General features: G+C 44.7%; 1 long non-coding RNA gene across 1 annotated transcript; it reads left to right on the forward strand.

Moving 5' to 3' along the window:
* The first annotated feature begins 1,772 nt into the window (after positions 1–1,772).
* LOC122185288 lies at positions 1,773–17,975 on the forward strand. Its single transcript, XR_006180832.1, has 4 exons — positions 1,773–1,856; positions 11,726–11,880; positions 15,747–15,958; positions 17,440–17,975. It is a non-coding gene; the product is annotated as an uncharacterized LOC122185288 (long non-coding RNA).
* Positions 17,976–25,750: the final 7,775 nt, after the last annotated feature.

Below are 25,750 nucleotides of genomic sequence, written 5' to 3' on the forward strand. Positions count from 1 at the left end.
TGACAGTGGCTGCACAGCTTATTTCCTGAGAGGCAGAAGTTGTTTTAACCATCAGCTCTTGAGATGGAGGTGGAGATTCGGAAAATTTAGACAGCTTTTGCATGGATTCTGGTATATTGTCTGGGGAAGGAATTCACTCAGAATGAGGAGAAGTGCTGGTGGCAGCTTCAGAGTTCTCTAAGGATGGAGAGGAACCTTATGGGGTTCAGCAAGGGCAAGTGGGAAATCCTATACCTGGGGAGGAATAACCGTGTGTATCAGTGCCATGTGGGGCTGAGCTGCTGGAAAGGTGTTCTGCAGAGATGGACATGAGGTCTTGGTTGACCATCTGGTGTGTCCCTGTGGCCAAGAAGGCTGATGGCACAGGATGGGGCCAGTAGGGCAGGGAGGTGCTCCTTCCCTCTGCTCTGCCCTGGAGAGGTTCAGTGATACCCAGATACAGATCCCTTCCAACCCCATTGCACAGTGTTGTTGACTCCTGTCTGGTTTGTGCCCTATTCTGATCCCAGGCCATTCTGAGCAGCACTGCTGCTTAGCCTTGTTCTCACGCTCCTCATTCTGTATTTCTATTTTATGAGAAGCTAACAGGAGAATTTTGCACTTGTTTTGATTAAATTTTATCCCTTTCATGTTTCTTTTTTCTCTTTCCCTTTAGGCTGTTTTTGATGTTTGGCAAGGTCACTTTGAATTCTGATCTTGTCTTTCAGCATATTTGTAGTCGCTCTTAGATTGCTGCCAACAGGAAGTTTAATGTGTGCTCTATCCCTTCAACCAAATCGCCAGTGAAAATTTGGAGCAGTACCAGGTGCCGTGCAAACCTGGTGGGCTCGTTTTGGTGGTGCTGGCAGTGAGCTGCTCATTACTGCTGTGTGTGCATCCTGAGCATGGGGCTCTGCCCTCACCCACAGCAATGGCACACAGCACAGAATCAAAGCCTCCATCCTTTCCCTGTCCCCTCATCCCAGTGCCTGGCTGCAGGATGAAGGCAGGTGGGCCTGATGGAATTTCTTCTTAACCAGCTCACATCAGGTGCAGCTCATGCTTTGTTTTAGCTGGAGGCTCCTTAGCTGGGTGTTCCCACAGAGGCAGAGCAGAGGCTGAGTGGCTGCTATGTAATGTCCCAGAGCCAATATGTGCATTTCACTGCCTGTGGGCCCTGTTCTTTCTAAGCAGTGCCTTGTGTTTTCCTTGCACAGGTGAAAAACCCTTGTGGGTTTTCAGAGGTGACTGCTGAAGGTGCACATACCCAGCTCATACCCAATGGGGTACTTTTATCTGACCCAGGCTGAATGTAAGCATTCAATTCAGAGAGGCATTTCCAGATGAGAAATAAGGACAAGAAAAGGATATGTGCAAACCAGCTGGAAAATACTTCCATATGAAGGTGATGACTGTTTAGAAATGAATGTCACTCTGATTTGGCATTGGCTGCTTTGGTGGGAAGGTGATGCTCCATCTAACACCAGCTACTGTTTTTCAGATCAACTTTTAGTTTTAATGAAGTGGAATAAATGATTTTGAATTAGTTATGCTAAAAAGAAGAAAGAACATGGAAGTCAGTTGATTTGACAGGTCAGGCAAAATATCTCACAAATTAGCAGCACATTTAACTGTAACAAGATGTGATGAGTCAAATTTCTCTGTGTATTGGTATCAGCTGGAATGGGATTACAGCAGCCTGTGCTTCTCAGGGCAGGTTGGCTAAAGCTATGTGGTCTTAAATTCTTCCAAAAACACAACAGGATATAAAAGCCAGGTGCAGGGGGGTGTTTTTTCTGAATTAAAAATTAACCTGATTTGTGTGGGAGATCTTAGCATGCCTGGTTTGCAATAGTTTGGAGCTGTGCCTGAGCCAGGTGAGTGCAACGCTTTGTTTGTGTTCATCTGCAGTGCTATTGCTGGGATGGGGACCAAGGAATTAGAGTTGTGCTGCTTTGTTCATGTTAGCAGTTTCCAAGTGAAGCTGTTGGGGGATGTGTGGCTTCTGAGTGAAATCTTATTGCTTACCTGTATTTTTACATCTGCTGTGATGAAGTTAGTTACCTAACATTGTTCCTCCTCTGCCCTTTGCTAAAGCAAGGCAGTGCTTGAGATTGAAAGGTGTTCTGTACTGCTTAAAATATTAACTTGTTCAAGATGTGCATGCAACAGACTGTGGTGAGAAAGGATAATACAGACACCTGCTCCCAACCCACCCTGCAAGAAGGTCCTGGTGGCTTGTATGAGGAGCAGCTGCCCAAGGAATGATGGAATCATAGAACAACCTGGGTCGAAAAGGACCTCAAAGATCATCTAGTTTCAACCCCCTTGTTGTGAGCAAGGTCACCAACACCAGACCAGGCTGTGAGCGCTGCCTGGCTCCTTGAGGAGCAGCTCTGCTGTCCCCGAGTAGCCTGTGATCCCCATGGCTGCAGGGTTGATGGAAGCAGTGGGAAGGCAGCTGTGGGCCTCTTCCATCCCTGTGTTGGGGTGCCCCAATGGGGGTCCTGCTTCATGTGCACTGAGGTGGCATCCAGAATGCAGTATGTTTGTGCTCGGTGTTGTTGCAGCCGTCTGGTAGCTGTGTGTGCTCCTGTGCAGCCCCTGCATCCCAGCGGATGGGTGTCAGCAATCTGCAGCTGTTTCCTTAACACAAGCAATCCAAGGCACTTCCAGTGAATGGATCCCATGAATAATTAAGGATTTCTTCTTTGTTGTTTTCAGAAAGCAATGAGAATTTGAAATGGTTCGACTGAACGCTTAGATCTAATTAAGAAACAATTCAGCAAAGAAAAACCTTGATGCTTATTTTTCGTATTTGACTCTGTACAATACGAATTAAAATGTAAATTGTGCTTTGGAATAGAATGCTTCCATGGAAAGCTGAGAGCATGTTTTGTGTGCTGAGTGTTTTGCAAATGGATTAGCTCAGACCTGGGTTTGTAGTTCCTGCAGATGGGCTAAATTCTACCTTGGGGCTTACGTTCCTGTTAGTCACACAGCTGTTTGTATATTTTTCTGCTCTACATGTTGTTGATATAACGGAGTGATTAAATATGAAGTACATATATACATATTTTCCTGCAAGAGATCGTGATTAATGTATTTAGTTTTGAGTTCAGATGAAAAAATGAGAAATAGTTGGAGAACCAGTGGGTGAAGGGCTGTTACGGTCTGAGCTGTTATCAGCAGCACTGAAGTGCTGAGAGATCTGCAGTGCTCTGAGGCTGAAGGATTAGTGCTGTCTTCAGCAATCCTGAGCAGTTCTTGATCTCAGGTGATGAGCAGTGCTCAGGGCTGTGTTTTCCAAGTTGAGAGCAGAGAGGTTTGGCTGTGCTCAGCGTGGTCCTTCAGAAAGCTCACACATCTGACTTGTATTGGAATGCCTGCTTCTGCCCATAAGGCTGCCTGTTGGTGTTCTGCCTGAAGTGGCAGCCTTATTTCGCCTGGTCCAGCTCCCATTGTGGGTCAGAGTAATACCTGAATCGTTTGTGCGCTGATAAAAATGGTATTGGTGGTAGTAGGTGATAAAGTGTGCTGTCTTAGCTGGAGATCACTGAACCACTAATGTTGGAAAGGACCTCTAAGATAAAGTCCAAGCCCTTCAGATCCCCACCATGCCTGCCAAGGCAAAGAGCTGTCCCAAAAATCATGACATGGCTGTCATTTTCAGAGACTTTTTTCCAAGTAATTAAGCTTCTGAACGAGTTTCAGAAAAGCTATGAGGCTTATGTCTCTTCAGATGCAGGTCTCTCATAAGCTTGGTTGTGCATGGACACCTGGAGCAGATGCGTTCTAGTCTGGCTGTGGTAGCTCTGAGCAAATATTAAGAACAGATGGGCCTTAACTAAGGTTGTGAAGGAGAGGAGCTTTGAAGTTTGCATAGCTTCCATTCCATTTTCCCACATGACTGTGCTTGCAGCAGGCTGGAGGTGGGCTGCCATAAGAGCGACCCAAATGCCCACCGCGTGGCTCCAGGCAGAGCTGTGCCCCTCCAGCATTTTGGGGCACGAATCTTCCCAACTCTTCAACCCAATGGATGGTTTGCCATCCATTAATCAGAAACAAGGGCTTAGGCAGAAGGACTTAAGGAAGTGTTAGAGTATGTGGTTTTCTGGTAGAAATCAGCTCTCTGCCTCAGGATGGAGTGTCTGATCCCAGCCAGAGACCTCTCCAGGAATGCTCGCAGCTGAAGGGTGAGGCTAAGAGCTGTGTTCCTCCCCAGCAGGGCTCAGACTCAAAGCTTCCAGTCCCCGTCATTCTGTGGCATTTAAGGTTTGGGACATCAAGTCAGCTTGCTTCTCTTATTGACTGTTTAACAGAGGTACACATGGACATCAGCTACTGCTTGACGATTTGGGAATTGCCTTGCACTGTCCTGCAACTGTCCTATCTTATTTATCTATCATGTCTGAATCATGTTGCCCTATAAGGTTATTATTTTTTTCCCTTCTGCTTCTAGAAACTTTATATCCCAGGTTTGGCATCCTCTTTTCTGAGCCTTGCTGTTGTATTCTGGTAATACTTCTAAAGGATGTGCTCTACATCCAGAAAATAAATGCAGTGATGGAGGGCGCTCATGTGAAACAGTCCTGCATCTCAGGTGTCAAAGGTAGATAAAATATGTACCGGCTCCTGACAAGCATTAGATTTTGTCACTGCGTTAATGCTGGTTACATATCACTCAGATAGGAGGAATTCTTGCTTCTTGATTTATGTTCACTGGCAATGAAATGTCCACGATGATTAATTACGGCCCCGGATGATAGCGCCCTTACTCATACCTCCCTGCCCTGAATGATTGAAATTAATACATATATTTGTATTGCTGTGGAATTTGCCATTAGCTGTTGAAATATTTGCACACTTGACAGGCTGTGAAGGGATTTAGTTGAGACTTATTTTTGTAATCAGTAACTTGCTACTTTTTAATCGTGGTTTATAGCTGGGAAAGAATAAGGTTAAGGATGAAATGATGGAAGTATTTACAGAAAAATTGTTATGACAGCTTTGGCAATTTGAGTTCTTAAACCATCATTTTCTGTGAGCATTCTTAAAGGCTTTTGCCTTTATATTTTGTCATAATTAAGTCTATAAATTGCCCTTAGAGTCTGTATTTCTGAAAGATCAGATCCAGATACTTACCTGGACAAAGCGGAGGACTGCTGCCCTGTCAGGAAAGCATGCAGCCAGCAGAGCATCCAGAAATACCTCTGTTGCCTGTGCAGACGTGTAGCCACCTACATTTATCCATCATTTGGGTGATGCTTTTTTTTTTTTCCTCTATGAAATTCATTTGTTTTGAGAACTCAGCCGAGAAGGGGTAGAATCGTACCTGGTAACGGTCTGAGATAGTTTGTATTAACATTGAGCAGCTGAAAAAACATGGGGGAAAATCAAACCCAACCCAAACTCCCTTTATCATATACTCATAGAATGGCTTGTGTTGCAAAGGACCTCAAGGATCATGAAGCTCCAACCCCCTGCCACACGCAGGGCCACCAACCTCCCCATTTAATACCAGCCCAGGCTGCCCAGGGCCCCATCCAACCTGGCCTTGAACACCTCCAGGGATGGACGGGGCATCCACAGCCTCTCTGGGCAGCTGTTCCAGCACCTCACCGCTCTCTCTGTAAAGAACTTCCCCCTGACATCCAACCTCAATCTCCCCTCCCTCAACTTCAAACCATTTCCCCTTGTCCTGCAGTTATCTACCCTGTCAAAGAGTTGACTCCCCTCCTGTCTGTAGGCTCCCTTTAGGTGTTGAAAGGCTGCAATGAGGTCACCCTGCAGCTGCCTTTTCTCCAGGCTGAACATGCCCAGCTCCCTCAGCCTGTCTTTGTAGGGAGATGTTCCAGCCCCCTGATCATCTTTAGTCACATTGCATCTCTTTGCTAAACAGGAATGTGGTATTTCCCATGCCTGGAACAGCCAGCTCCTCCCTCTGATTCTGTGCATTCTTTTCAGTTCTTCATGTGTTCTTACTCAGAGGTGATGCTTTCTGGTTTTTTTTTTGCTTTTGTTTGTTTGTTTTTTTTTTTTTTTTTTTTTAATTTGGTTTTTACTGGGACTAAAATGCTCCTCTGAAGTTCCTGGCCAGCTTCGGTTCTGACTTTACCTTCCCTGCCTCAGTTCCCTATGTGTGAAGTGGAGATAATGCTGCTGCCTTGACTTGTCAGCATAATTAATGCCATGAAGTGCTCAGGTAGTGACAAACAGCAGAGAAGAGCCCGAAGGAAATGAAAAATCCTTCATTCAGAGCAGTGTTTGGGCAGCAGGCAGGAGATAAGGCCTCTGACATACTGGAAATACTGAATACGTGCTCAGCGAATGCAGTGCACATCCTGTGTGCGAGGAGGTGGGAGCACATGCAAAATGCTGATGGTGCAATGGAAGGCATGCAAATAAATGGGATGCATGAGGTGAGGGTGCAGGGGCAACAATGCCAAGTGTTTCTGTGTTCCTTGGGTGTCTTTCTGTAAAAATGGATGTGTTGAAACGGCTACAGCAAAAACGCTTTTAATAAAAATGGTGACCGCTTCAATTAGAAAACTATTTCTTTGGCAAGATCAATAGAACTTCTCATTACTTCTGAAAGTGTAGCATCTTATGGATCACAGGGCCAGGTGTCCTATGAGGGCATCGCGGAATATCCTGAGTTGGAAGGGTCTCATAGGGATCATTGAGTACTGTTGCCTCTGGACTTAATTTGTAAGGGGAAAAAAAGGAAACTTTCACTCCCCGACGTGCCTAGAAAGGCACATGCATGAAGGTGAATTGGATTTGCCATGCATACAGTTCAGTCAGTGGCATCACGGAAACCATATTCAGATCTCTGGGGCTTCCAGAAGGATTTCCAGAAGCTTCTCCTTGAGAAGCTCAGAAGCATGGAGGTCCCATTGATGCTGGGAGGACAAACTGCACCCAGTGGAGGCCCCGGCTGCTGCTTATGAAGGGCTCTGGGAAGCATGCATGGGGCTCATTGCTGCCATTTGAGTGTTACTGAGATTGATGGCAATGCGACTCATCCCCTTCCCCAAATGATTTTTAATTTTCTTCAAATGGAAGCAATTACAGCTTTTTTTTTTTCTTTCCAGGAGATCAAATGTCTTTGAAATTCTTTCAGATATAGAGTCAAACTGCACCCTTAATTAAAGGATGTACAAAGTCTGGTCCGTCATTCTGCTCCCAAATTTAAATTAAATATCTTACTGCAGATTTCCACCTTCTGAGCCCATTGCACCTTTTTCAGCTGTTTGGGGACAGATGGTGACCTTCTTCACACATGAAGGCATCGTCCTGTTACCGCCTTCTATCATCCTTGCCAGCTCTTTCTCATTTACATCAAGGAACATGAAAAGTGATAAATGTTAAGAGCAAAGCCCTGTGTGAGCAACGTGGCATTGCTGTCACCAGAGAAAGAAAACTCTGCGTTTAGAGAATATCTCTGAAATGTTAACGAGAAAGCCCATATAAATCTGTACCTGCTTAAAATGCGCCTTCGTAAAATCATTGTCACAGATGGTGAGGAAAATAATTTAAGTACTGTATATATGCACAGGAGTGTGCTCATTTACATGGCTTTCTGCAGCAATAGATTCTCACAGCTCTTATGAATTTCACCGGCTTCTGTATTTGCAAGCAGATCAAAACAAACCCATACAGCAGCCCCTGGATTGCCTTCAAGGAGAAATTTGTTTTCTGTTGAAATGATCATTTAAGAGGCTAACAAAGTAGTTAATGTGATGCCAAACATCTTTGGCAAATAACAGCTCCTTCTGATGTTTATTAAATGGATTTCCTTCAGCTCTTTAGATCTTGTGGTCAGCCAGATGTGCTGTTCCAGTGGGATTTGTGCATGGCACATGGATGAAACCAGCCCACAGTTTTTCCTCTGACACAGAATTGCTTGGGTTGGAAGGGACCCCAAGGATCATAAAGCTCCAACCCCCCTACCACAGACAGAGCCACCAACTTCCATATCTAGTACTAGACCAGGCTGCCCAGGGCACCTCCAGGGATGGGGACACCTGGGAATGCAGAGCGTGGCGAAGTGAGATCTTGCACTGGGTGCAGTCACTGTGCATCTCACTGCAGCTGTGTGGTGTGCGGTGTGTCAGCTCCCAGCCTGCCCCTGTGCCAGCACTGGTGGGTTGTTCCAAGCACTGTCTGCTTTACTTGCTGGTTTGCTGAAGGTTTTCAAAAGTTGTTAGGAGAATGCGAAGCTGCTGAAGCAAATGAGGTGGCTGTGTGCTCTGAAGAAGCACAGGGCTGCTGGAGAGGGTGCAATGTGCTCAGCTCTCTGTAGGCTGGATTTAATCTCTTCTCATGGTTACACTGGAAAATTGCATTGAAAGGGGGCTGGGAGACTGTGTTTAGCTTAATTACTACCCAATGAAATGCACAGTGAAACCTGTGGGTTGAAGGATAGGGGAGCACTTGGAGCTGTTCTGCCACATATCTCAGTGCTCCACTCCTTAGACTCTGTGAAGTGGATCCTGCTGCTTTCTTTATTTCTATTTTTAAGTTGTAAAGTCTGTAAAGTAGTGGGGTTTTTGTTATTGAGTTATTTTCCCCCTCTCCTTGGTAATATGGACACGCCTCTGGTGTCTCCAACAATGGTTCCTTGGTTCCAGTTGTGTTCTCAGAAGGGCAGCGGACAAATCTTCTACTGTAATACTGCAGCAGGTTTCTTTCTTGCATGTGAACTTGTGCTGTGGGCTTGGACTGGGATCTTAGAGCAGAAATACTGTTTGTGTTTGGGAACTGTTTCTGAAGTGAGCTGAGGGCTCTGACTTTCACCAGGCTCTGGAGAGGTGGGAGATGCGTTTGATGGTAACTGCTGCTTTCAGGTGAGGTGTGCCTGACAAACAGCTCAGCGCCTGAGTTTTACAGCTCACTGCTGCTTCCTACACTCAGCATTGCCTTCTCTCCCTGTGTTTGCATCGACCCTCTGCACTGATTTATTGCCATTGCTGATCAAATTCCTTGTGAAAGAACAAATTCCTTGGCTTTTGACACAGAAACCTTTTAATTATAAATGAGTTTGAGAGGGGCAAATCCTGCACAAGTTGCAAATTCACTAATTGCGTTTCTTATGAATGATTCTGTTGGAAATGTAATTGCAGAGAGGAAGAGATGGTTCCATAGGTGTCATAGGTGAAGCTTACAATGACTTGTTAATTCTCTCTTGTATCTGATGTGTCAGTGAAACTGCGCTTGCTGTCTTTATGGATGTCCCCCACAAGCTCATTTGAGACACATGCCTATAAAATTCCTGGTGTGCTGTATAAGTCTGAGGAACATAACTCATGTTGTTCTGAAACTTTTTTAAGTTCTCCAGTTCTCTTGTCATAAACTGGCATCACCTGGTTGTCGATGTGCCTGGAGATGGGGATGGCAATCCGGAGCCCAAGGCTCCAATCCTTGGGGTGGAACTGCAGCAAAGGCACAGCTGGGGGGGGGGGGGGGGGGGGGGGAGTTATGCTGCATGAAAGTAAGGCCAACAGTAACTTGGCATTATTTAATCTTGAACTGATGTGCCAGAGGTTTAGCACGCTGCTGGAAGCTAAATTCAATTATGATTTCGTTTCATGCATAATTACTAAATATGGTTTAATGCCGTTCGCATAGCTTCAAATTAGCTGTGCTACAGGATAGGTGAGGCTCCTGCCTGCTGAGACAGCACTGAACCCATCGTGCTGCTTAAAAGCAGTTGTTCTCATTGTTATTCACCAATAGTCACAGTTGCCCTATGCAAACCCAAGGATGGCTGTGAATTCTCATGGCTTAGCACGACATTCATAGTTAGATTAGCACCTGCTCTTCCTTCTTCAGGGAAATCACAGAAATCGCAGCTCCCCCGATTGGTAACATAGATGCTTTTCCAAAAACACTCCGCATTAAGATAAAAAGGAAAGATCCCTTTTACAGCTCGTTACCGCGTGCCTCATAAAATTATTTCTTAGAACCTTTATCCTCTGGAGTTTCTTCTCCACGGAGATGATCTGTAAGCTGAAATGCTGTTTGCATGGCGAAAGGGGAGCAAACAGAGAAGCGGGCGGAGCGGACAGCAATGGGATTTGAGCTCCGTGCTGCTGGGATGGGTCAGGGAGGGCCGGGGTGAGGGGGCTGGGGGTGTAGGGCTCCTCCGGGGTCCTGATGTGCCCCTCCTCCGGGCACCTCGACCTCCTGGAACTCTGCAAATGCTTCTCTGCTAAAGACGGAACGGACTGCTGAGATGCGAGCTTTGTATCCTGGACTGAGGTGACATTTAGAAAATTAATGAAAACTTATAAACCAGAATGATCAGTGCCTGGGGGCAATGGGACAAATGATGCTGGAGCTTTTCATCTGAACTAACGCTACTTATGGCAGCAAAATATCCACGTGTGCGGGCTAAAGGGGATTTAACAAAACCCTCCATACAGCTTTTCAGAGAGATAACCTGTCCCGTTGCAAAGGTTACATCTCTCACTTTGTTCTCTTCGTACAGCAGCCCAAGGCTGGCCTACAGCTCGCTGCTGTGGCACAAATAACAGGAAAATGATGGTGAGATCCTTCAAGCTGAATAATAGAAGTATTTGTGGGCACAAAAACGATGACTATATTTAATGAGCTAGAAACTGTGTGCTGCTAATTTATTTCCGGAGCTGTTTCAGTGATAGAGATACAGCAGTGTTAAACTTCTCTCTACATTCCCCTTCTAATCTCAAGTAGCAGTAAGTATGGTAATTAGCTTTTACAAAAAGTAGGTATTCAAGGGAAGCTTAATTGCATAAAGTCAAGTGCATCGAGGCGCTGATAACTCGCTTACACAAAGCCCTGTGCAGGGCAAATATTTGTGGTTTGCACGGCTGTGGCACCGGGCGGCGGGGCTGAGGAAAGAGGCTCACGCAGCGCCGAGGATAAACAATAAAGCAGAGTTATTCCCTGCCGGGGATTTGGAGTCATAGCTCATTAAATTCTCTGGCATAATACAAGTTATTCCTTTATTGTGCACGACGCAGGTACTGCTTTGTTTTGGGCTGATGGATGTGGTGCACGTTGCTCGTCCCAGGGGCTCTAATTGAGAGCAGCTCGTCAAAGCCAGAGTTGTGCTGGCACTGCCTCTGAAGCTGCCACGTCAGAGCCCGCTGGGTTATCCTCCTTCTTTATTTCACTTTATATTTTGCTTTATATTGCGGCTGATTATCATTAAAAAGATGGATGTTTTCCTTGGAAGATGAATGAATACAGTCAAATGAGATTTAATTTTAGATTTTAAATGCAGTTATTGTCTTCTGGCTTCTATGACAAACAACCAAATACCTGACTCCTTCCCAGACTGTGCTCGTCTCCCCTGGAGACATCAAGCATATCGATATCCATATTTTACTCTAAGGTATAAGAACCAAAAAGGCCCCACAATGGCTGTAGTGATGCCATAGGATGTGACCAGCTGCCCCTGGCCTTGAAGGTTAACCATCAGCAAGGTGAGATGCCAGCAGCCCTCCTTCTAGCACTAAACAAGGCATGGGCACATCTGAGATAGCAAGGCTGCTTGGCTTTCTGTTAGAAGAGCTTTAACTCCCCTAAGATCTGCATAGAGCATCTCACAGCTGAAATTCTCTCTGATCTACTGCACAGATGATGATCTAATGTCTAATTTGAAGGTGAACAAAGAGTTGGTTAGAAGTGAAACCTCTAACTTTCTTAGAAGTACCTGTGGTGTCTCTCTTCATTCAATGCTATCATCCACCAACAGTTAGATCTGAAAGAAGAGAAACCCACAGCTAACCCCAGCAGTGGCCCAATCCCGATGTGCTGAGGAGTGCTGCTTCAACCCGGTGGGAGGCAGGTAGACCTTGGTGTGGCTGCAAATGTGCTTTTCTTCTGAAGCAAATTTTGGATCATTTCAAGGTATTACCATTTCTGTCACGCTGTTAAGTGATTAATTAACAGACAAAAGTGTCTACTTTATCTTCATCTTCTCATAATTACTAAATGCTCGGATGGAGCTGATTCAAACCTTTTTATTACGGCTTTTTTTCCCAAGTTGTTGAGAGATAAACACATGCATTACTGTAAACCCACAGCTTTATTCTAAACGATAGTTACTGCTTTTTGCATCTAAAACTATAACATTTGCATCTTCAGTAAATGGTTACTATAAAATCCAGCATTATTTTTCTATTTGGGATTTATATGGTACATAATACGTGATTTGAATTGTCACTTAGGCTGCAGAACACACGTGCTATGTCACACTTGATGGCTTCCTTTGAGATCAACTGAAAGAGTGAAAGAGAAGAAATAATTGCGTTTTGGGTCAAGATAGCAGTGCAATGATTTGGCTGTTGCTCGAGGGTATGGCAACTTCAGCATCAATAATACATAACATGCAGTTATATGAATAAATCTCTGCTAGCATTCAGTTCAGTGGCTCCTCAGCCTTAGAAGATCACTTCTGTATGTGCGTTCTGCAGCGGTGTGGCAGGTATGGTCCGTTTATGGAGAGCTCCTGGTGGGGTTCAGTGGTGTGCTCTGCGGTACTGTGTGAGATTCACTGGTCCTGGAGACAGGTAGCAGGGTCAGCAACCCTGACTGACGTACTGTAGGGTGAAATGGACTGCAGGGCTCACTCCTCTCATTTTGGGGATCCTGTTGGCCTGTGAAAAAAGTGAACCAAGTTCCATATTTTATGTTCTGTCTTACATCTGAATGATATGAAGGTTGGGGGTGAACTTGCATTTTATTGCAGTCGCATTTACTTGATGTAAGCTGCTAAAGCATGTTCTTTGCTTTATTAAAGGACTCAAAGAGTGCTTTCTGAGATAGCTGTGTGAAAGGATCCCTTAATGAGCCGCTGCTGAAAATCCAATCGATCACTTCTGAAACATCAGCATATACAGAGTGGTCATACAATGCCAAGTGGGGCAGGAGCCGCAATCTCTCCCAAACACAAATAAATCATGATCAGCACTCTTAATAAAACTGGATTCCACTTGGCAGTGTGACCTGAGATAGGGATGGCAATTACTGCTTAGCACTGCCAGTTTTTGGCTGCTATGCTGGTTGCAGCCTGGGGAGCAGTGGGTGTTTCCTCCTCCAGCTCAAGGACTTACTGAGCTGACTGTCAGACCCTTGTACCCCTCCTAGACTCCCCCCAGGACAGCTCACCAGCTCCAGCTCTGCTTTGCAAAGTGCTGCAGAAATGTGCTTTACTCTAAACTGGCTTCAAAGCTGGGATTCTTTTTCCTCTTAGGAGTTGTGTGGTCTTCTCATCTCATCTGCAGCAGTGCCAGGTTAGAAATATTTTGTGGGAGATGCTGCAGCAATGTGCAAATGTTAGTGGGGGTGTGGCAGAAAAAACTTCAGTTTGTTGCTGATTGCCTTGAAATGCTGTGTGTGGTGATAACACAGCTTTGTGGTTCAGTGTCTGCCTTCATTATTCCTTCCCCAATCTTTCAGAGACTCATTTGTCAGTTGTGACTCTGCTACTTTTCTCACTCTCTGCACTTTGGAGCACTGCTGAGGCTCACAGTGCTCTGTCCCCAGTTCCAGGACACACCTATCCTCATGCTGCTTATTTAGGGGAATGCAATCTCTATTCAGTATTTCATAACCTCTCTAAAGGTACTGTGCACTTCTTGGAATGCCATTCAGCAGCATTCACAGTGTTCTAGTGAGATATGTGACGCAGGAGCTTTTCCACAACAGAGATCTTGTCGTTCTTCAGCCTCAGCTTCACACTGAAGTGCCTCTTCCAAATTCCATGTGGATATTGAAATAAGTGCCACCGCAGCAATCAGATGCTGTGTACACAAAGGGCAGAGCTGGGACTGACAATTTGAGCAATAATTACTTACCAGCAATGTTTCCCAAACCTAGTAAGCCAGAGGTGATATTTCAGTCCTAAAATATTTATAGAAGTGTTTGGAATAGAATACTAAGACTATTCTTTAATAGTGACTTCCAGTGAGAAACTACGGTCCGTGATAAAGGATGCAGTACAAATGCATGTAGGGTTGAGTAACTCATGGGGAGGTGCATCTTCTCCTCTCCAAGCACACAAAGCCATCTGATGCATCCCATTCAGGCTATAGAGTGAGGGGAAGACTTCAGACAAAACTTGGTTCTAAATCCATTCATTACAACAAAACAATAGGAGATATTTTTGAAAGTGACAGCAGCTTCTGAGACTTTGGGTGAATGCATCTGAAATGAGGGAACAATATTTTAGTTCATGGGCTAAAGAGCCATTTTAAATTTAGGTGAGATTTTTACAGGAAGAACATGTCATTCCCTTCAGACTCCCTCTAGAATCATTGTTAGCAGAAATCCATGGAGCATTTGTCATTAATCTGTGATGAAAAGGTGAAAACTAACTCTGTGCTCATCTCTAGGCTTAAGAAAATGTGGGGTGAAATGCCAAGCATTGTTATCACGTTGTGTCCAAAGGTGTGTGTGTCCTGAAGGGTTTGCAGATTCAGAGCACATTGAAATGGTTTGGAAGTCGTATTGCAAAATGCAGGAATCTGATTTATGAATAGGAGGAAATTAAAGTGATATGGCATACCTAATTATTTTTGTTTTTGACTTAGAAATATCATAACTGTCATAAAACCAAAATTGTCTTTTGATTGTAGTAATATGCATCGAAATAATGTGTCGGAAAGTTAATCTTCTGAATCTTATGAAATAGCTTATGAAATAACTTTTTCTTTTTTTGTACCAAGGATACATTTCCTCTAAAAGTTCTCGTTTGTTGGAAGTACCGTTAGGAATGAGATGAAGCTGTGCCTCTCACAGAGACCTGGCGGGTTGTCCATGTGCAGCAGGAAGGCTCAGCTCCTTGCTCAGGCCTGGCTTCACTGCAAGGGTTTGTTTGTGGGAAGTCCTGTGGCCCTACTGCCTCTGTGCCAGGAGAATGAGCCGTGGAGGGCAGCCCCATATAGCGAGGACAGGTCTTTGAGTAGTTTTCCTCCATGGCTTTGGGCCAGTCCCTTCACAGAGTTATAAGATCATAGAATTGTTAATGAAAAGATTGTTGGGAAAGACCTCTGAGATCCCCAAACCACCCCCACCGTGCCCACTGCCTGCGTCCCTCCATGCCACGTCCCCATGGCTCTGGAACACCTCCCAGGACCCACCACCCCGCAGGCAGCCTGCTGTGCTCAGGATCTGCCCTTGGGAAAGCCTGGGAACATCTCTTCATAAGGGCTTTTGTTCTTTTGAGAACGTGAGAAGAACATCCAGGAAAAGTGGGGCACTATGTATGAGAGCTTATTGGGATGCTGGAGAAGCAGAGCCCATCCCAGTGGACAGCCCTCACTGCAGGCTGACGCCTTACAGCACAAGAGGAGCTTCACATTTTCCATTTAGTGCACTGTTGGCCAACTCAACATTGACTGATTTATATTCAACAGGAAAATTGGATTTCAAAGTACCTCAAGGAGTGCTGCAAGAAGGCAGCCAGCCTAACAGGAAGATTATTCTGCAATATCAATGAATAATGTAGCTAATGAATTAGATCTAACCACCTAAGGTTCAATCTGTTCAAGATGTGCAAAAATGCACATGAAAATGAGTTTTTGTATTAAAAATACCATAATTCAATTTTTTTTTATTTCCAACAGAATATACATTACTTGAGTACATCATTTTATGTACAGTTGTAGGGTAAATGTTATTACACCATGCGAATTTAGTCTAAATAGTAAAAGAAATATTGAGTTATCTCACATTTGTCATAAACCTGTTCTTTTGGTTATTTGTTTTTGCAGTGCATCCACACCAGGCGTCATAGGAAAAAACGATACTCAATATTTACTCCATTAATAGGAATATTAGTCAGAAGTGTTGGATTATTCATGATGAAGAAGAGCATAATTCTGACTAACATCAGTGGTCACCGTTATCCATCGTTTGTCTTGGAACACTTGGGGTCATTCTGGTCGCCTTGAGATCCCGCTTGCAGTGGCTTCTTGCTGGTGAGGTGGGTGGGAATTCTGTCATGGATAGGAATCATCTTTGAATTCCTGCACTTTCTCAGGTTTTTTCCTTCATTGGTAAATATTCTTAGCTTGACATTTTATGCACAATAAGTTTAATTTTAAGGGAATTTGTCATTTTGTTTTAATGACTCATTAAAATGCCATTTTGTTTATGGCTTGCCTTCACTTGAGGCAGAATTTGGGAAGTTTTATGATTTATAAAAATGAAGTTACACTACCTTAAGCTGAATGATTTCTACCTATGAAATCTCCATGAGGAAGGTGCAGTGATTGCTGGCAGCTCGGTGAGTATCCGACGTTTGAATGTGCACAGGCATTTTTCAACAAGAGTCCCCTGAAGTGTTCTTCTGTTGTTTTTTAACTTCTTAACATTCTGTTTTAAATAGAGAAGTTGAAGGCTGAAGTGGGATGGTGGGATTGAGATGGCAGGCAGCAGCAGCTCGGGGTGATTCAGTCTGACTAGCAAGAAATGATCTTTGTATAGAAATGGATTCACTCACTGAACTTTCACAGCTTCTTCCAAAAGCTGCTCCAGCTTTCAAAATTAATAAGAATATACCTTTAAAAATCATCAGTATAACCAATGTTTAAAAGAAAGCATGTGCATCCATAGGCCAGGGAGAGCCTGGTGGGCTCAGGTGCCACCCATCCATGTTGGGGACCACTGGCAGATTCCAGGCAGCATTTGCCCACTGAGTGCCTTCTTCCTTTGTGCCCTTATTCCCAGTGTCAGCAATGCCACGGATAACTGCAGTGTGTCCTTGAACCTTTTTCTTTCTGGTTGTGTTTCGTGACTAGTGAATTCAGTACTAGGGAGTTGAGGCTGTTGTGCCTTCCATGGTGAGATGCAGCAATAGGCAGAGGCAGGAGTTACTCCTGGAGAGATGAAAACAGAAGGAAAAGTTCATCTATTTCAATGAGAGGTGAAGTAGAATATACAGGCTGAGGCTAAAGTATGCCAACAGGGCTGGCTGTAATGAGGCTATATGTCTTACAAGCACTAACAATTATATTCCCATTACTAAAGCACACGTAAGCAATGAAGACAATTGTGCTGCAGTCGCTGTGGGGCTGTGTTACTGAGTGCACCCAGGAATCAGTCATGTATTTCATATACTGACAGCTGTACTTCAGCTCTCACCCTGGCACATATCAGGAATCTCTTCTGAAATCAGCACAATGAGAGGAACTGGAAGTCAAGAGAGAAAACAAGCAAGCCGACCTACTGAGTAGTATTTGAGGAGGGGATGCAGGATAAAAGCATTCCTTTGCTAACGATCAGCAGCTTGGTAAATCCTGGCTTGCAGCAGGCATCCCAGCCTGCCCGAAGTGCTGTCCCAAAATCAGTGCGGGCTCAGGTATCCCAGCCAGCACAGCCCTGTATTTCCTCAGGCTTACCTTTCTCCTGGCTGTCATCTGAACTTTCCTGTTTTTTTTTTTTTTTTTTTTTTTTGCTTTTCAGAACAGGAAACATATTTTCCTTCTGCGGCTGTGACGTTTACTGCATAATGAAGCCACGGTGCGGGACTTGAGCTGCAAATCACTCGATAACTGCCCAGTTACGTGGCTGCAGGAGAGGATCTGTGCACACACGGGAAATGGATTTTCTGGAGGGCGGGCTGGGAGCAGCATCCCTGCTCCAATGTAGAGCTGTTGGGTGGAGCATGTGGCAATGTTGTGGCTTTGTTTTGGTTTTGGTGATTTTTTTTAATACATTTTTTTTTCATTGGAGGGTGCCACCCACTCACTTTGAATCTTTATACATAGACTAGATGAAATCATACTCGGTTTTGTTGATTTAAATTAAGCCTGTGTATTGGAACGTGATGTGTATGTACTCTGTGCTGCCCTGTGGCTGTTCTACATGGTGCTTCTGCAAGCTTTCAAGACACAAACAGATGTACGTGCTTTATAGTTACGCTATGATGCAGTGTGATTGCTGTGTTTCACTTCTCAGCAAGGGGAAAAATCCCTCGTTATTCTCAGGAACTTGTTTTTATCTGGAAAATATATATGTTAGCACAACAACATCAGCGACCTCCTTGTGCTGCTTTCACAGCTGGGTTTGTCTTGTCTTGGGGTGACGGTGGCCGAGGAGAATGGGAGTGCAAACTGGGAACCTCATCTCAGTGCGCAGGGGAGGCTGGGCTTTTAAATTCGGAATTGTATCCATGTGAGCATTACTCAGATGTTATCATGTACTTCAGGAAACTTTGAGCTCTCAACCATCCTCCCTTGGAGAAGCTGCTGCACGCCTGCCTTCTGGCTACGTGGGATATCTATTGTAGCACCCAGTGTTTGTTTTTCTGCTTTGGCATACCAAAACATCTGCCGCGTGTTTGCCACTGCTCTCCTGTCTCACAGCTGCCCTCTGAAGCAGCTCCAGGCTGCACTTCCATGCTGTCCCCACACGGTGGGTGCGTGGATGCGCCCGGTGCTTCCCTGCAGGAGGAGCAGCTCTGGGGCTGAGCTCTGCGCTTCCACCGTCGGTGCGGCCTCAGTGAAGGTATTCCCCCGGGGCTTTAATCCTTATTTAGCGTCCGTGGGAAGAGTTCAGAAGGTTTTTGTTTCACGTGAGCGATGGTTGGCTGCATTCTGTGTGACGGTTGATTACCACTGAGCATCTTCAGCAAAGTTTCGTTTCTAATTAACTTGGCTGCCAGGAGACTTCTCCTTGTCTCTCAGAAGACGTGTATTCAGACCATCAATCCATCTGTTCCAGTAAAATGTGTGCCAGTGTGTACACAAATAAGAGAAACAGAGCTCTGACTTATTACATTTCTAGTGCAGGCCTTGGTGTTATAAGCTTTTGATCAGATGCAGCCTTTTCTCGAGCTCAATGCAATATTCCTGGGTGGCAGCTCTTTCTTCAGGCTTTTTATTTATCATTTATTTCTTTATCTTAACCCTTCTTGTTTTATGCAGTGCTTTCCCATCAGTTTTCTCCCAGCAGGCTCCCCTGCTTGGCTCACACTGTTGGAACTGTAGGTGCTGTGCAGGAGCTGCTCTTGGGTCAAAGAACAGCTGGGTGCGTCTTTAAAAGCATATATTTCCTTTCTGCAATCAATGTAATTAACTTAGGCATAAATGAGTAAATTGATTGTATAAACAAACGACTCTTCTCCAAGTCCCACCAGCTCATTAAAATAAGATTCCGGAGAGGCCTTCTCCCCATGGAGGTGTCTGTGCTGCCAGGTCACATTTAGCAGAGGTGCTCGGTCTCACCAGGAGGATGTGATCTTGCACAACACTTTATTTTTATTGAACAGCCGTTCTGCACGTAGCCTGCTGTGGTGTTCGCTCCAAGGATTCCTTCTGAACCGGGTCCTTAAAGATCCATATGCAGCTGGAGGTGCAAGCAGAAGTGCCAAGCTGCCGTGGAAGTCAGCTGGAATTAGGAAATCAATTAGCACCAGAAAGCGTTACCACTTCGCTCAACAGTTCGCTTCTCTGCCTCTTTTTATTCTCTGTGGCTTCTCCCATCTTAGATGTGCAGATAATTTAAGTTTTAATTTGTTACCCTGTATTAGCACAACAAAAGGGTTTCTAAATTCACCAGAGTTACCTTGCAATTAGCTCCAGGCTGCACTTCTGCATAAGCATGGAAACCCAGCTGCTTTATGAGGAGTTGTTCTTGCATAATAACTTACTCGTATGTGTGTCTGAACTCTTAGAAAATTTAGCCTTGGGGACTGGCTTTCTAAATGAACCATGAAAATCCTCTTTGTTAGGCAGGAAAACTGGAATGTGGGTCCTGTCCTCAGCACACCTGGGCAGTCTGGACAAGAGCTCTGGGCAGCCGCTCAGCCCTGGAGCACGGGGATCAGGAGCATCATCTGTGTGATCTGTGTCTGCTGAGTCTCCTGTGGATAGGTTAATGAACCTGCCTGCATCTATTTCTAACATTTTTAAGTTTGTCCATCCAGGAGCTGGAATTCCAGAAAGGCCCTGAAGGTGTTGGAAGGCCACACATGGTTCCACTCAGCGGCAGTCCCAGCATCTCTTCTCTGCCTGAAGTCTGGAGTGGGATCTTCAGCCATCCTGGGAGATGACGTTCCACTGGGCATCCGTGGGGCTTCCACACTTCTAATGACTGAAATACCTTCAGAAATCCCATCCTTAGCATTCCTCATTGCTGTCTCGTTTCCAGAAGTGCTTAGCAGCTTTGCCTGAGCTTTACTGCTGGATATCATTCGGATGAAATCTCAATCTCCTCTCTTAATGATGGTAAGTGCTGAGGACACTTAGAACCAGGGCTGACATTTGTGGATTAAATCTTTGAAACACCTGCCAAAAAGCACTGAGTAGAGATGAAGCCTCCTGCTATTCCAGCATTCCCCTTTGTCAAGCATTCCCTGTTTGATCTACAGGATCCAAATGAATGAGCGTTTGCCTGTTTTATCCGGTGTCTAATTAAATATGAAGATTACAGATGTACTCCAACTGAAAAATGAATGCTGGTGTTTTTTCATTGAGATCTGGATTTATAATGAAATGATTACTTTCAAATTAGGAGAATTAGAAGTTGCAGTGTTTGTACTTGTGATTGCTACCAACTGCTTGCATTTGCATCTCATGTTTTTTACACAAACTCTACCCCTCTTTTGTAGAGAATTGCTCTGAGATGACGATGGTACCCTTCTGGGGTTTTGTTTCCTGTACCTTTTGACTGAGTGCAATGCATAAGGGAGAAGCTGAGGTTAATGTGTCACGTTTCCAGTTCCAGGAACTGAACTCCATCTGAAGTCTCAAATGCCATCCTAACAATAAGATTTGGGGTTGTTACAGCTGCCTTCTTACCTACAGCTTTAATTTCTAATGAGTTTCACAAACTTAGCATTAATACATAGTTTGATATTTTTCCTTTTGAGAATATTTTTCAGTCACTCCTTTGGTTTAGAACATCTGTGGAAGCCTTCAGCGATGTTCTTCCATCCAAATGGCTGCTGATAAAGATAAGGTGAGATGATAACCACCTGCAAAAATCCCCATTCCTCTGAGAAGAGGGAATAATGGGCAAAGTCTGCCACCTGGTAAGCAGGGCTTCATACTCTGCAGCTGGCATGTCCAAGCAAGGAAGCACTGCTCAGCTGCTTTTCATGGTTCTTAAAACAAGAAAGCTTTGAGGCAGATGATCCTTAAGGTCTCTTCTGACCCAAGCCATTCTATGATTTCATGAAGCAGGAAAGAGAAATAGTTGCAAACAGTGATGGAAAAGGTCTTCTGCAATTCACTTGGTATGCAGAGCCCAGAACAGCTGAGCGTGAGCAGAGCATGGTGGCAGATGGAGCTTTGTTTCCTGCAGATGAAGCAGAATAGCAGAGAAGGAAGGCAGGGCCACGCTGTTTGCGGGCAGAGCCCCTTGGTTAGAGCATTGGCTGCTACTGTGAGCCTTCATTGTCTTCCAGGAAACCTTGGGTGAGCTGCAACCAGAATTACTGGCACTAGAAAAGACTTTGCAGGCTGGTCTGCCTTGACTCATGCACGTTGTCTTCAGTATCGAATAGATATTTGACAAATTAATGGAAGGAAGGAAGAGATCTTGTTCATTTAGTTAAGACCTATCTTCAGAACATCGTATTAATATGGGGGGAAATGTCTGCAATCTTTATTGCAGGCTTACCATAACTTGGCATAAAAGTAATGTGCAATATAAATGTGTTTATACATTAGTGTATCTTGTTAAACCATTTAAAGTTAACTAATGTTTGGCCTTTTTGAAACTTTAATTAGCATTTAACAAGAAAGCAACGGTATAGCCAATTAGAGATCTAAGCAATAACACACACATACATACTTCAATTTTCTAGCAATTAATTGATAACTAGTTTACCGTGGGCTAATAATTAAACGAGAAAACATTCTGAGCAAATTGAAAGCACTGATGCAAATGAGTTCTGCATTTATTCTTTTCGAATTCACTGACCACATTATCTAATCTGTCAGGAACAGAGAAATCCTGAATTATGCTGAGCATTTACTCAAGCTGAGTAACCAACCCTTATGGCAGCGCTTGTCGCTTTCTGGAAGCTTTCATTGCCCTGCTGAAGGAAAGCCTTAGAGTGCAGCATTGAGGCTGATAGGGGAGGGGAAGGTGGGTGCTCAGCTCCTGCCTCTGCACCTTTCCCAAGGAGAAGTCATCCAGCCAGGCCTGAAGATGAAGGGATCGCCATTGCAGATGCGCTGTGCTGGCAGCACCGTCTGTGTTCTGCCAGTGGAGAGAAATAAATGACAAATTTGACAAAGAGGGGCAAAAATTGGCAGAATGGTTTGGTACGTTCTGTCTGTGAAAACTGAAGACGTTTTTCTGCAAACTGCAGCAGTGATCATTGGGAATTGCTCCTCACCAGCAGGAAACGTCCCCATCGTTCCTATTTGAAATAGAGCAATCTCCTGCACGTGGAGGATGAAGGCTCGTTCGGTCCTGAGGTTTGTCTATTTGTGATATCTCCCTCATCTGAACAGGCAGCGAGGTGAAATTGCCTGAGCTCCATTAAGTTTAAACGCAAGCCATCTGCTCAAGCAGAACGTGCCCAAAGACTGTGGTTCCCAGCTCCACCGTCGCCCCGAGCGCTGCGAAACTGCCGTGTCAATGCGCTTAGCTGTAAACTCTGAGCACTTCAACTGCCTTCCCAGCACTGGAACTGGAAAATAACGGGGTATTTTAAGAGGCTTATCTTCACAAGACATGAAGCAATATTTTCATTTGTTTACCTTATCTTAGTTAGGAGGTGCTGTTTCATTAGTGTGACATTGGTACGCGGGGCATCGTGGCATTGCTTAAATAAGTACTGTGTGAAATAATTAGTGTTCAAATTTTGATGTTTTGTGCTTTCACTGATGGGTTATGGATGGGAGAGTACCTGCTATGTTCAGCCCCTCCTTGAGAGCTCAGCTCTCACCTTTCATGCATGCGTGGCCTCAGGAGAGCAACCTTCCCTAGTGCCAATAGGGGGTCACTTTAGGAAACACCTGCTTTAAAAGCTTCCAAAAGCTTTTCCCCAGTTTGAAATAGCTCCAGCAATAGGGAGAAGAGCAATCTGACCTGTTGTTTGAAGATCACACTGTAAGAGCATCTGCTTACTTGGAGACTTTCTAGTATTTGAGTGCCCTCTTCCTCTGGAGCACTGTATGCCTTAGTGTTGGGCTTAGCAGTGTTAAGGAATAAGGGCAAGGCAGACCTTCCCCTTACAAACCTTATTCATTCCCAACAGCTGCTGCTAACACAAATATTATCATGCTATATATATATATACATAGCAATAACCTGACATCATGCATAGTGCCAGATTTTACTGGCATTTTCTGTACAGACATAAATGGAGCTAAAACTAACTGGGAAATACAACAGTGGAAGGTTCATATCTCATGTAGGTGTCAGTGCTAATGCAAATTTATTTTGGTCTGATTAAGTATTGAATATAATTATTAAATATATAGTTTCATGAATAAACAGTTCATGATGTAGTATCTAGAAAAAAATTATCTGCCAGGGAAAATGTTATTTATTCAATGGGAAATAATCATATCTGATTATTAAGAGGGTTATTTTTCACAGTTAGGAAAAAAAAAAGTCCAAGTTTCACACTACAATCCTGGACATTTCAGGTAAAAAAATAATAATAATAAATTATTCCTCAATGGGCAAACTGGAAGCTCTGAAATTTGACAACGTGGTGATTTGCTGTAGTGATTGCTAAGTGAGTTTATTTATGGAGTTTCTCACCTGCTTGTGATTGGTTCAGATCTCCCTTTGAAACTCGTGGCTGCATGCGAGGAGTGGATGCCATGGCTGTGCCTCCCGTGGTGCATCTCAGGCAATGACCTGCATTCAGCTCATGTATCAGTATGATAACACTGCAGTAGCTTTTCTCTGTTTCCAACTTGCTGGTTCCTCCTGGAATTGTACTGCAGACTTGGGGCAGTCACAGTGTGCAGCACTGTTTTCAGGATCTAAATGTGTCCCTCAAACATTTCCAGGGAGCATCTGGGACAATTGGGTATTAAGGTGATGCCAGGGATGGTTTCTGTTGGGTGGCACCTTGGGCAGTGAAAATGTTTTTTATTACTTATTATCAGTAACATGATTTCCCTATTATCATCACTATTTTTATTTATGGCTGCTCTGTGGCTTTGGCTGTGCTCAGCATTGCAGTCCCTCTATGCCCATGGTGGCTATGTGGAGAGCAGCCTTATGGGGCTGAGGAATCTGGAGGTTCCCAGCCTACCCTGCTGCAAATAAGAACACCCCTTCAGATGGGCAGCTTCTGCCTGAAGTATTCCATAGCAGGCTGGGTTCGATTCGTTGCTGTGAAGCTGTAGGTGCTCTTAAAAATCCACAAAGCTGTCAGATGTTGTGAGCCCTGCAGAACCACCTTTTCATCCTCTGGAGTTTCATCTAGTCCTGTTTGAAATCAGGGATGGAGTGCTTTATAAAGGCTCTTGTCAAGCACCACATACTGCAGGTGTCCTGGGGTGAGAGGCAGCAGTAGGAGGCAGTGGCCCCAGGTCAAAGCTGGCTGTGATTGATGGTCGTGGGTTGCCTGACCCCGGCTCACAGGGAAGGCAGTAAATCACCACTGCGTGTCCTATGGAGTAATCTTCTCTGGTTCTTCTGCTCTGAAAGTCAGGGTGCTGTGTGTCCTTGGCAGAAGTCCCTAATTGAAAGGAGAAGTGTTTTGCTGGCAGGGTTGGATATCAATTAAAAAAAAAAACCAAACCCCAAACAAGTGAATAACTTCTAACTGGGCAAGCTGAGCACTGTGGTTTGAGTTCAGAAAAGAACTTATTTGGAATTTTTAAACCAGGAGGAAGAAAACCCTCAAGAAAACTAACATGGAGAACCAGACGTAGTGTTGTGATTTGCAGACTGCCAGCTCAGTCAGCTGTGTCAGCCAGGAATGACAGCAGGAGTGTTATCAGGATGTTCCCCGAGCGCTGGCACAACGTGAGGCTACCACCTCTCATCCTATTGCTGTTACCTGGGAGCAGAGACCCTCACCCACCACAGCCTCAATCCAAGGAGTGCTATGGAGCAACCAGGTCTCCCCTCAGCCTCCTCTGCTCCAGATTTCAGATACATTTCCCTGGCTTGTGCTGCTCCATGTGTCCAGTCCACGGCTTTCTCTTCTCCTCATCAGTTGCTCACTTGCTCTGTTTGACTATCACAGGATTTTCTCCTTTTCTCTGCATTCACACCATCAATGACTGGTGCATGGTGTGAGCTGAGAGCAGCATCACGCTACCTGATGCCTGCGGTCGATACGTGTCCATGCTTTTCTTTCGGATGGATCAGTGGATAGTTCAGGTTTTTGCTTTTTGCTAAGCCACACGTTTCCAGGGTTCTCTGCAAATATTGATTAACCTTTTAGTTTGCAAGATTTCAACTGTGATCTTTCCTTTTATTATTGTTTTTAATTTCTCTGCATTTTCCTGAAACCTGGCAGGGCTGGGAGCTGACACGGAGACAAACCTCGCTGTGCCAACCTTGGTGCTGCCATCTACACACCAGCTACGAAACTGCTTTGTATGTTTGTATCTATCTTCTGTTTCTTACCTCCACTCAAATGTTCCAGCAGATCCTACAGTTCAGCAAGCGATGTTTCAGGTACGTGTGGTGTGGCTCGATGCAATTGTTAGAGCAATGCTTGATGTAAGTGTCGCTTTGGGCTGAAGGAACAAAGCCAAATGGGCTGCAGCCAGGCAGGGCTCCCAGATAGGTGCAGAGCAGAGCTGCTCCTTGTACCCACCCAGCCACCACTGGTGACTCCCTT

This window comes from Lagopus leucura, unplaced genomic scaffold, assembly GCF_019238085.1.
Source record: "Lagopus leucura isolate 7727_CA_CO unplaced genomic scaffold, USGS_WTPT01 Super-Scaffold_100028, whole genome shotgun sequence".
Taxonomy (NCBI): Eukaryota; Metazoa; Chordata; class Aves; order Galliformes; family Phasianidae; genus Lagopus; species Lagopus leucura.